The sequence below is a fragment of the Elaeis guineensis genome, chromosome 9 (assembly GCF_000442705.2).
Source record: "Elaeis guineensis isolate ETL-2024a chromosome 9, EG11, whole genome shotgun sequence".
In the NCBI taxonomy this organism is placed as follows: Eukaryota; Viridiplantae; Streptophyta; class Magnoliopsida; order Arecales; family Arecaceae; genus Elaeis; species Elaeis guineensis.
The window spans coordinates 40,989,645-41,002,717 of record NC_026001.2 but is presented as its reverse complement, the minus strand read 5'-3'; positions in this window follow the sequence as shown (position 1 = coordinate 41,002,717).

Below are 13,073 nucleotides of genomic sequence, written 5' to 3'. Positions count from 1 at the left end.
CGGCGGTCGGTGCGGAGCAGTTTGACTTGCTGGCATAGCAGGTCAGAGGCCTCACCGAAGCTGTGCAAGCAATGCAGCAGCCGTAGGCATCGGCACACCCGGAAAGGGTGTCTCCGGAATGCCAGAACCCGGCGGCGGGGCGGGCCACCTGGGCCAGCCGCCCCGTCCTTCCTGGGAAAACAAACCCGAGGGTAGAGAGCCCTCAATCGGACCATGACTCCACCCCTGGAAGATCCCTGCCCCCATTCTGCCAGAGGACCCTCGAGACTCGGAGTCGAGAGGATTTCCTGGATCGGAGGCTCCAGGAGATGAACCGGCGGATTGAAGAACTCTGCCATGCGCCCCCCGCTTATGGTGAGGATATTTATACTGACCCTCCCTTCTCCCAAATGATCATGCAGGAACCAATCCCGCCAAACTTCAAGCTTCCCCAGTTCGAAAGCTACGACGGGACTTCGGACCCGGTTGACCATCTGGAGGCCTTCCGGATGATGATGCTGCTTCACGGTGCTCCTGATGTCATCTTATACCGGGCTTTCCCGTCTACCTTGAAGGGAGCGGCGAGGAACTGGTACTCGGCTTTGAAACCGGGTACCATCTTTTCCTTCGATCAAATGAGCCACCAATTTGTGGCCCATTTTGTCAGCAGCCAGCGCCCCCGGAAGGGTTCGGAGTCCCTCATCAACATCAGGCAAAGGGAAGGGGAGTCCATTCGGGCCTACATCAACCGCTTCAACATCACGGTGCTGGAGGTCCGGAACTTGGACCAATCAGTCACAATGGCCGCCCTGAAGGGTGGCCTTCAGAAGAATGATCTTTTGTTCTCCCTGGAGAAGAAATATCCCAGGGATTTTGCTGATTTGCTGGCCCGGGCCGAAGGATACGCCCGAGCGGAAGAGGCCTTCAAAATGAAGGATGAAGAGACGGCGAGGGAGCGGCAAGCAGGAGACTCGAGTAAGCCCGCAATTGAAAAAAGGCCAAAGGAAGCCCGGCTGCATTCTCGATCCCCTCCTGGGCATAAGCGTGCCCATACTCCACCCCGGGTGCGCAGGCAGAGAAGCCCGGATCACGGGGTTCGGCGGGGTTCTCCACCAGGGAGATTCTGCAACTATGCCCCCCTCAACGCCTCGAAGGCCCAGGTATTGATGGAGGTCAGGGAGCAGCTCCCTAGGCCGGAGAGGATGCGCACACACCCCGGGAAGCACAACCCCAACAAATTCTGCCTCTACCACCGTGACCATGGCCATGACACAGAGGAATGCATCCAGCTCCAGGACGAGATCAAGGAGATCATTCGGTGAGGTCGACTCGACAGGTTCATCCGATGCAGGCCCGAGGGTAGAGGAGATCGGCCAAAGGCCCTTCCGCAGCCTGAACCGCCAAGAAGGGAGGAGCAACTCGGGGACCGGCCTCCCATTGGGACCATCGACTCCATCACCGGGGGCCTCAAGGAGGAGCAGACCACCTGCGATCGTGAAACTCGAAAAACCTGTGAATGTATCACTTACGATTTCACCTTGAATCTAAATTTCTTTCTACTTGACGTACCCTTCCCATCTGGCGTGGATTTATTATGACTGGATATGACCCCTCCAAAAACAAAGTTTTGTTAGGAACGGGGGAGAACCCCGCTCAAGCATACCAAAAATGAAAGTCCGACTATCTCAAAATCGGATGGGGGGAGAGGCCTTACAACGCTCTGATGTGCCCCACAGCCATGTCAGGAACAGGAGGAAAAGAACCTCGTCCTGACATGAGCAAAGTCAAAGGCTCAGTTCTTTTAGACCGGATGGGGGAGAGGCCTGACAACACCCTGATGTGCCCCCACAGCCATGTCAGGAACAGGAGGAGAACCTCGTCCTGACATGAGCAAAGTCAAAGGCCCGGTTCTTTTGGACCGGATGGGGGGAGAGGCCTTACAATGCCCTAATGTGCCCCCACAGCCATGTCAGGAACAGGAGGAGAACCTCGTCCTGACATGAGCAAAGTCAAAGGCCCAGTTCTTTTAGATCGGAAGGGGGAGAGGCCTTACAACGCCCTGATGTGCCCCCACAGCCATGTCAGGAATAGGAGGAGAACCTCGTCCTGACATGAGCAAAGCCAAAGACCCGGTTCTTTTAGATCGGATGGGGGGAGAGGCCTTACAGCGTCCTAACCCGCCCCACAGCCAAGCTGGGAACGGGAGGAGAACCTCACCCTGGCTCGAGCAAAGTGGAAGGCCCAGACTCCTACGGGAGCCGGGCTCCGTTCACGACGCCAAGGAAGACTCCACCCGGACTCCTACGGGAGCCGGGCTCAGTCCACAACGCCAAGGAAGACTCCGCCCGGACTCCTACGGGAGTCGGGCTCCATCCACGACGCCAAGGAAGACTCCGCCCGGACTCCTACGGGAGTCGGGCTCCGTCCACGATGCCAAGGAAGACTCCACCCGAACTCCTATGGGAGCCGGGCTCCGTCCACAACGCCGAGAAAGACTCCGCCCGGACTCCTATGGGAGCCGGGCTCCGTTCACGATGCCAAGGAAGACTCCACCCGGACTCCTACGGGAGCCGGGCTCAGTCCACAATGCCAAGGAAGACTCTGCCCAGACTTCTACAGGAGCCGGGCTCCATCCACGACGCCAAGGAAGACTCCGCCCGGATGCCTACGGGAGTCGGGCTCCGTCCACAACGCCGAGGAAGACTCCGCCCAGACTCCTACGGGAGTCGGGCTCCGTTCACGACGCCAAGGAAGACTCCACCCGGACTCCTACGGGAGCCGGGCTCAGTCCACAACGCCAAGGAAGACTCCACCCGGACTCCTACAGGAGCCGGGTTCCATCCACGATGCCAAAGAAGACTCCGCCCGGACTCCTACAGGAGCCGGGCTCCATCCACAATGCCGAGGAAGACTCCGCCCGGACTCCTACGAGAGTCGGGCTCTATTCACGATGCCAAGGAAGACTCCACCCGGACTCCTACTGGAGCCGGGCTCCATCCACGATGCCAAGGAAGACTCCACCCGGACTCCTACGGGAGCCGGGTTCCACCCACGACTTCTGCAGCAAGAGCTGATGGTGGCGAAGCCCGACCGCCCAACAAGATCGGGTGAAAGAAAAAAGCCCCTCATCGGCACCTCCTCGCTCCTATGCAACCCCGCGAAAAGCGGGGGGAAGGCCCTCACTCCGAGAAGAGGAGAAAAATTAAAAAGGAAGGATGACGAACTACGACGGGAACAGATGAAGGATGAACCACACCAAAAGACCTAAAGGACTTCGTCCCAACTGAAACGGAGAGTTCCTACCGAACACCTCCGGCCGCTAAAAAGACTTTCGACACCAGTTAGGAAGACAACGATATCCCCGAAATAATGTGGGGCCCAGACGGCCAAGCTCGGGCTTGCGGCCAAGCACGACGAGAAAGGCGAGCTAACGCATCAACGACCGGGCGCCCCCTAACGACATCTACATCAGACAAGTCAAACGACAAGAAAAGTTCGGTGGACGGCAATTTAGTGCAACGCGCGGACGAGGTAACACAAAATGCTCTTTTCATTCCATTTCCGATATACACACTACAAAGCCCGGAAGGCCAAGGAAAGAAAGGCAAAATGACAAAAAAGAAGTAAATACATGAAAAGACAGAAAGACGAAAAGAGCTCTAAGGAGGCCCTGCTCCCTCCGACCTAGAATTATCTACTCCGTCCCTTAACCAGGACTGCCTCAGATTCTCAATTTCTTCTTCTAGCTCTCCCCTTTTCTGCAGCGCATCCTGGAGCGCCCGACGAAGTTGCTGGCTCTCGGCTTTCGCCTCTCGATACCTCTTTCTCAAGACCTCGGATTCTGCCTCCGCGTCCACGACGGCCCGCCGCTCGAGTGCCAGTTGGATCTTCAGTTGTTGTAGCTCAGCTGTCTTTTCCCCGAGGGAGACAGAAATCTCCTCAACAGTGCCTCTTAGGGCTTGGAGCTCTTCAGAATCTCGGGCGGAAGTAAGCTGTGCCCTGTTAGCCAGCTGCCTCTGGAGACGAATGACTTCGTCGGCCGCCATCCTGAATCTTCCTTTATATTCTTCCACCTGCCTGCGCCAGCTAGCCCGTTGCACGTCGTGGCTCACCTCGGCGTCCTGAAGCTGCTGCTGAAGGTCGGAGACCTTCTGCGACCACCTCTGGTCATTGTCGACCCGGGCCAAGAGCCGGGATGAATTTCCTTCCAGCTGGCCGATCTTCCCCTTCGCAGCTGACAGTTCCACCTTGAGGGCGCTGATCCTGGCGGCCTGAGCCCAAATTCGGTCACTGGCACTCTTCTTGCATTCCTCGAGTTCCTTTGCGAAGTTCGCCTTCCTCCGGCTATACTCCATGATCCCCTTCACATGGAGACTCCGAAAGTGGGTGGCCTCAGCGGTGGCTTCAGAGTGACCTTCTCTCGATTTGCGGAGCTCGCCTTCCGTCTTCTTCAACTTCTTTGTCAGGTGAAGGACTTCCTTCTTCAGCCGCTGGATCGTCGATTTCAGTGGGACCCCCAGGGGCAGGGGTAGCGCTTCTGCAGGGTACTGCCATCAGACGGCAAAAGCGTCAAAGCACGACTCATTGCAGGAAGAAAAGCAGAGAGAAGGAGGGGGGGAGGAGAAGCTGTCCGCAACAAGAAATTCAACTTTATTGATTGAATGATTTTTGAAGACAAACAGAAAAGAAAAATTGCGGCGTAATAAAGGTACAAGATCGAGGTCTCAGACCTCAAGGGCGGGGGGTGGAGAACTCGGCATCCCCGATGCGGGGGTTGCGACAGCAGTGGCGGCTGACGAGGGATCGGCCTCGTCTTCAGACTCCTCGCCTAGGAAGCTGAGGTCGAGCTCTGGGAATTTTCTGGCCACCTTCTCTTGGTAGAGCTCGAACCCCTTAATGAACGCTTCCTGGCCGAATTGGACCTTCAGGTCCCTAATCTCCGCGGAGGCCTTGAATTCCTCTACCACAAGGGCTCGGGCCTCCGAGACCAGGACCGGAGTTTGCTCGACCAAGTTGGCGACCTCGGCCTCCGCCTTCCTCGCCGATTCCTCCAAGATCTGCCTCTCCTCCTCCCGGGCTTGCTTCTCTCTTTCCAGGGCCTCCTGGAGGGCAGCTACTTCGGCCGTCTTTGCTTGGAGGCGAGCAACCTCCGCCTGACAGCGTTCCTCCACCTGGAGGATGTCCCTCCTCGTGCGGCTCACCGCCTCGATATAGGCAAGGAGCTGGTGCCCAATCTGCAAGGGTGGCTAGGGAATTAGAACAAAGGCCGAGTAGCCGTGTAAATGAAGATCCGCTTACCTCAAGGAAGGACCCCAAGGAGTCCTAGGCCCGCTGCTCGAGATCGGCACGGTCGATCCTTTCAACGACGTCGGGCAGAATGCAGCCGTCGATCAGCCGCCTGATCAAGTCCCTATCGTTGAAGGGATTCTCCGACCCCTCTTCGGAGCAGAGGGACTCGTCCGCAGCAGTTCGGTGGCTACTCGCCCTACGGGCCACCGATTTCTTTCTTTTCCCCACGGCGGGCGCCTCCATGGAGCGAACCCCCAGAACGGGGGCCCCAATCGGCAACTCCTCGAGGAGGCCCGGGGAGCCGTTGGCTCGGCGTTCGAGGGAATGTCGATGGTCGGGGCCACCTGGACGGGTGCAGCTAAGCTCGACTCCTCCGCCCTGGCCCTCTTCGCCGATCCAGAGGTCGCGGCACCCTTTCTCTTGTGGGCCCTAAGGCCCCTGGCAAGCATCCGCGCTGCTTCGGCGTCCATTCCTAAAAAAAAAAAAAGAAGAAAAGAAAGAGAAAAGAGAAAGGAAAAGAGGAAAAAGAAGCAAACCAATCAATCAAGAGTCAAAGGTTGAAAAAAAAAAAAAAAAAGAGAGAGAGAGAAGAAAAGAAGAAAGGGAAAGAAAGAAAGAAACAGAGGAGAAAAAGAGAAGAAAGGCATGAAAAGAGAAGATAAGGTAAAAGATGAATACTCACTGGATCCTGGGGACTCAGGCCGATGTTGAAAAGAAACTGCTCCCTCAGAAGATTGGGAAGGGAAGGAGTGGAATAAGCTAAAAGCTTCCGGGCAGCCTGGAGGTCGTCCTCCCCCAGGCTGGGGGCCCGGCGGACGGAATCCCTCAGAGAGCCCCAAGGGGGCAGGCCCAGTCTCAGGGTTGGGCAGTGGATGAAGAGGTATTTCTCCTTCCAATTGTGGATCGAAGAAGGGGCGCCTTTCAGCAACCCCTTCTTGCCGAACTGGGGGGAGAAGTACCACCAGTCCTTCGCCGAAGGATGGCGCTTGAAGGTATAGAAGTGCCTAAACAAGGAGAGGGATGGTTGGACCTCGACTACGTGGCAGAGGGAGAGAAATCCTATCAAGAACCTAAAAAAATTCGGGGCCACGGAAGCCAAGGAGATGTCTAAGAAGCGGAAGAGGGCAACTACAAAGGAAGGAAGCGGAAGTCGGAGTCCGACGTGGAACGCTTCCTGGTACAGACAAAAACAACCGGAAGGGGGAGTGCTGGCCCGGTCAGAAGGGCCAGGCAGCTCCAGGTCGTACTCCAGAGGAACTCCGTACTGAACCCTTATCAGAAGGAGTTCCTCCGAGGTCAGGGAACATGGAATGGCGCCTGGTGCGAAAATCGAGCGGAGCCCAGCCCCATACGCAGGTTCGTCTACAGAGCCGGGGACCTGGGGGTTTGAGGCGGAAGAACTCCCGGAACTGCAGGGAGCAGAAGAGCCAGAAGACATTTCGAGTAGTTTCGAAGGAGGGCTCTAAAGGTCCCTAAGAAGGCAGACAGAAAGGGGGACGAGAGGCCATAGGAAACTAACTCGGAGGGACGCAAAAAAAAAAAAAAAAAAACAATGACAGAGAAGAGGTCCCTAGGTGGTGAAAAGAAGGTTGAAGGTGCTGGAACTAACCTATATCGCTCTGAGGGACCGGAGGGACGAAGACAGAGATGATTTGAAAGACACCTACGGCTCGAGAAGATGCCCACTGAAACAGGACTCTCGAAGAGAAGGCAAATACTGGTCAAAACTCTGGAATAGAATAGGGCACCTAAAGGTGGGAGGACGGGTTTAAATAGACCCTGGGATTCGGCGCCATAATGACCGCGAATCCCCCCAAGCCAATCCGCATCCGACATGTGTCCCACTCCCCCCGGCAGGCGGCTAAAAGCGGCTGACGGTTGGCAAAACTATAATTGCACCGTACCTGGGCCAGTGTACCTGCAGGAATTTCGAAGAGTCCCTTCGTATCGCCCCAATTCGAAAAGACTCTGGCACGCGCGCAATTAATGCCCAAAATATCTGGGGGCGACAGTGCGCAGGATTCGAAGGGACGGCTTCGGCTGTGCCCATCTCTCTCTGTACTTCCTTCGTTCAAAATTCAAACTCGAAAGTAGGGGGACTGGTGTTGGATATAAAATACCCACAGCCGAAGTCCTCAGCAGAATCGGCTCCAGGAGGTCCGCCCGGACTCCTACGGGAGCCGGACTTCGCCTTTGACTTTAATTGCAGGAAGACTTCGCCCGAACTCCTACGGGAGCCGGGCTTCATCCTCGACTCCAGCGGCTGCAGACAGACTTCGTCCGGACTCCTATCGGAGCCAAACTCTGCCAATAATTTCAACCGCAAGCAGACTTCGTCCGGACTCCTACGGGAGCCGGACTCCGCCAACAATTTCAACCGCAAGCAGACTTCGTCCGGACTCCTACGGGAGCCGGACTCTGCCAACAACTTCAACCGCAAGCAGACTTCGTCCGGACTCCTACGGGAGCCGGACTCCACCAACAATTTCAACCGCAAGTAGACTCCGCCCGGACTCCTACAAGAGCCGGGTTCCGTCCACAACATCAGCTGCCGGTAAGCCTTGTCCGGTCTCCTAAGGGAGCCGGACTTCGCCTTTGACTTTAATTGCAGGAAGACTTCGCCCGAACTCCTACGGGAGCCGGGCTTCATCCTCGACTCCAGCGGCTGCAGACAAACTTCGTCCGGACTCCTACGGGAGCCGAACTCCGCCAACAATTTCATCCGCAAGCAGACTTCGTCCGGACTCCTACAGGAGCCAGACTCTGCCAACAATTTCAACCGCAAGCAGACTTCGTCCGGACTCCTACGGGAGCCGGACTCCACCGACAACTTCAACCGCAAGCAGACTTCGTCCGGACTCCTACGGGAGCCGGACTCCGCCAACAATTTCAACCGCAAGTAGACTCCGCCCGGACTCCTACAGGAGCCGGGCTCCATCCACAACATCAGCTGCCGGTAAGCCTTGTCCGGTCTCCTACGGGAGCCGGACTTCGCTTTTGACTTTAATTGCAGGAAGACTTCTCCCAAACTCCTACGGGAGTCGGGCTTCGTCCTCGACTCCAGCGGCTGCAGACGGACTCCGTCCGGACTCCTACGGGAGCCGAACTCCGCCAACAATTTCAACCGCAAGCAGACTTCGTCCGGACTCCTACAGGAGCCGGACTCCGCCAACAATTTCAACCGCAAGCAGACTTCGTTCGGACTCCTACGGGAGCCGGACTCTGCCAACAACTTCAACCGCAAGCAGACTTCATCCGGACTCCTACGGGAGCCGGACTCCGCCAACAATTTCAACCGCAAGTAGACACCGCCCGGACTCCTACAGGAGCCGGGCTCCGTCCACAACATCAGCTGCCGGTAAGCCTTGTCCGGTCTCCTATGAGAGCCGGACTTCGCCTTTGACTTTAATTGCAGGAAGACTTCGCCCGAACTCCTACGGGAGCCGGACTTCGCCTTTGACTTTAATTGCAGGAAGACTTCGCCCGAACTCCTACGGGAGTCGGGCTTCATCCTCGACTCCAGCGGCTGCAGACAGACTTCGTCCGGACTCCTACGGGAGCCAAACTCCGCCAACAATTTCAACCGCAAGCAAACTTCGTCCGGACTCCTACGGGAGTCGGACTCTGCCAATAATTTCAACCGCAAGCAGACTTCGTCCGGACTCCTACGGGAGCCGGACTCCGCCAACAACTTCAACCGCAAGCAGACTTCGTCCGGACTCCTACGGGAGCCGGACTCCGCCAACAATTTCAACCGCAAGTAGACTCCGCCCGGACTCCTACAGGAGCTGGGCTCCGTCCACAACATCAGCTACCGGTAAGCCTTGTCCGTTCTCCTACGGGAGCCGGACTTCGCCTTTGACTTTAATTGCAGGAAGACTTCGCCTGAACTCCTACGGGAGCCGGGCTTCGTCCTCGACTCCAGCGGCTGCAGACGGACTCCGTCCGGACTCCTATGGGAGCCGGACTCCGCCAACAATTTCAACCGCAAGTAGACTCCGCCCAGACTCCTACAGGAGCCGGGCTCCATTCTCAACATCAGCTGTCGGTAAGCCTTGTCCGGACTCCTATGGGAGCCGGACTTCGCATCTGATTTTGATTGCAGGGTATTCCGCCCGGACTCTTACGGGAGCCGGGCTCCGCCCGCGACTTCAGCTCCGAGAGGACTCCGTCCGGACTCCCACGGGAGCCGGGCTCCACCCACGACCCCAACCTCAAGGAGGACTCCGCCCGGACCCCTACGTGGGCCAGACTTCGACCACTGCCGAACTTCAGCTGATGGATCTGCGCCCCCTGGCGGGCCACAATAACGGCCACGATCCTGCTCCACTTCCTGCGGCGGATTCTGCGCAGCTCCATCACTCCCTGACTGGTCGCAGTAACGGTCGCTGGTCTACTCCACTTCCTACGATGGATTTCGCGCAGCTCCACTACTCCATGGCAGGCCACAATAACGGCCACGATCCTGCTCCACTTTCTGCGATGGATACCGCGCGATTCTCCCATCCACTGGCAAGTCATGACAACGGACGCCGCTCCACTCCCCGGGGCAGACTCCACGTGGCACGCCCCGGTGATAGCCATGGGTCCACTCCACTACTCTACGCAACAAACTCCGTCTGACCCTGGGCAGCCCACTGCCAGACGGTTACAGATATCGCTATCAGGCTACTGCCCCTCCGCCTATAAAAGGGGGGGTCCCAGATACATTATTCTATAAGCTCTAGTTTTTACCTAAAACTCTGCTAAATTCTCCGTTCGAACACTCCATTCTTGTTGAGGCAGAGAACTGACTTGAGCGTCAGAGGGTCTTGCCGGAGCAACCCCACCTCCGGTTTAGACTTCCCTTGCAGGTCCCGGCGGCGACCGCGACTTCCTCGACTCCGGCTTCTCCGGCGCAAGCGGATTTTTGCACCAACACTGTGAATGTCACAAGTAGATATCAATTGTATCTAGGCTGAGAGCACTGGATTGCTATGAAAAATATCCTTAAGCTCTTAAGAAAAACTTAAGATATGTTCTTAATTTGGAGAAGGATCAAAGATAGGAGTGGGAAGATACACCTGAAGGAAAAACCGTCTTTTTCTTTGTAGGATCTTCCAGATTTCATCAAATCTGGAGTGAAATAATTTTAAAAAAAAAATTATCCTACATTTATTTCAGATCTAAATCTCTAGATCTAATTTTATTATCTGATATTAATTCAAAAATAAATCTAAAAATATGAGGAAACATGAAATACCTGAAGGGTAATCTAATTACCCTGTAGATGATCACAGCAAGCTTGAGGTTCTGATTTAGCCACGCAATCGCCTAGCCTCTACCAGTATCCACTCAAGCAAGATCTGAATCATCTTCTCCCCATGAATTTTTGCTCCAAAAATAAAAATTAAATCTGATTAGAAAGATCTTCAAAAGTCTTCCTGAAGTTGGAGCAGCAGCTTGTTGAAGAAGTCCTGCAGCCTTCCTATTCAAGGCGTCACCATGCCTTGATCTTTCACCAGATTGATGCCCAACCTTTTGGACGTGAAGAGGGGAGAGGGAGCACCAGGCAGGACATTGAGAAGAGGAGGGGTGGCTGGCTTTTGCTGGGTAGGGAGCAGAATTACCAAACCCTGGGCGCAGATAGGGTTTATATATACCCTGCTGCACTGCGCAGTACCACATCATTCGACCAATCAAAAAATTTTATTTAATCCAAAAAAAATATGATTGGTGGAGTGATATCATCTGATCACATAGATAAGAACCCCACCCTCTCTCCTAGAGTTGGCACCAACATTGGATAAGCACAAAGGAAGGTTGGCGCCAACAAGTCCATGTTGATCAAGACTTTCCATCCTTATCCACTTGGGGCGCCCACTTAATCCAATTGGGCTCACACCATAATCTGATTATGGTGCCCAATTTAATGTGATTTTAGCATGTGGACACTCCACAAAAATCTTCCAATGAGCTCTTTCCAAGTGGCCTTCAGTTTAAGACCCATATGTCAACATTTGACAGATGTCCTAAAATAAAAATGGCAGGTGACAGGAATTAGCAGGTATTGTCTTAAATTCATCTCATGAATTAAGATAAAACTTTTCTGAGCTGGACAAGCTTTATTTAGACTGAGAAAAACCTTCTCAAGATTCTTTGGGTGAGTCAAATCATATTTGGCTCAGTCGAGATAGAAAAGATTACACGAGGAGAAAGTTAGGCTCAATCGAGTGCTAGCACGATTTCCTTGAACCTAATTGGATCTAATCCAAATCAATTGGGCTAGCCCAATTGATGACATCCAGATCCTAATCCTTGTTAGTGTGATCTAGTTAGATTTAATTCTGTATGGTAATGAGATATGTCGTGATCTCATCATCGACATCATCGAAACTCTTTTTGATGGACCAGAACTCTTCTGATTCATACAATTAAAATGATCGATCATCAAAATCATTCTAATTATTTTTAAAATCCATCAGTGACACCTAGTAGTATATAGTAGCAACCCATCAGAACTGAAGATGAACCACTCGATGCAGCTACCTATGTGATTGAGTTCCTCTATCATGAGTCCCGACTGAATTAAGGTTAAGGTGAACTTGTCAAACCCAACATCAGTCATATGAATCAATCGATCGATCTGAGTTCGATATGAAACCCCAATGGAAAACTCTTTTCCATTATTTCACTCTGCCATGGCCATGGACTTAAAGATTCGATCTTTCGATCATCATAGAACTACTCCTCTCATCTACTGAGGTTGATAGATCCCATCTTGGTGCGATCTGATTCTTACAATGAATATGCTACAGCCAACATACACCTCAGGGTTCTGAATGGCTAGGAGATCGTGTTATGGTGTAGTCAAACTATAACACACTCAAGGTGAACTGTCGATGCACCTCAGGTCAAAGAACTAGACATACAACTGCAGCATCGAGCTAGTCATCGACGAGAAGGTAGACTTCCTTATGACTGCTCGATATGGTCACGCTCAGTACTCTCATTCTCAATGAATATCTGTACTCTCGCTTCGGTATCTCCACACCGTAGACTCAAGACATATCTATCCTAAGAAAGTGATCGTACACCAACCTTCTGAATCGATCACCATCCTCATGATGATCCTATGGTCAGGAGCTATTTATGAGTTAGTTATGTAAATTCATGCCTTAAATTTTCAACTTTTAAAAATATGAATTGACATTCCTACTAACTTAAAGGATGTATCACAGACACAATGTACATAATGTGATAGAAGAATAATCCATTTATTGATTTATAGTCAAAATTATAAATTTATCCTTAGATTTGTACAGGAATGTGTCAGCCAATCTAGCATCTAGGGCACACATCTAACAAACTCCCACTTGACCTAATGCCAATTGGCTACATATTTAAGTTCCATCTTCTCAAGGTGGGCTTTGATCTTTTGCTAGTCTAATGGCTTTGTCAGTGGGTCTACCACATTATCTATGGAGTCGACTCTCTTGACCTCGACATAACACTTTTTGAGGTAATCACGGATCAGATGGAATCGTCGCTCGATGTGCTTGGACTTCTGGTGAGATCTTGGCTCCTTAGCTAGGGCTATGGCGCCATTATTGTCGCAATAAAGAGGGATGGCATCCAATGACATCACTCCAAACTCTACGGCAAACTTCTTATACCAGAATGCCTCCTTCATAGCTTTCGATGCGGCAATATATTCTGCCTTCATGATGGAATCAGCAATAACCGTCTGCTTGGAACTCTTCCAGCTAACTGCACCACCATTGCAAATGAACAGACTCTCAGATGTCGACTTTCGATCATCTATA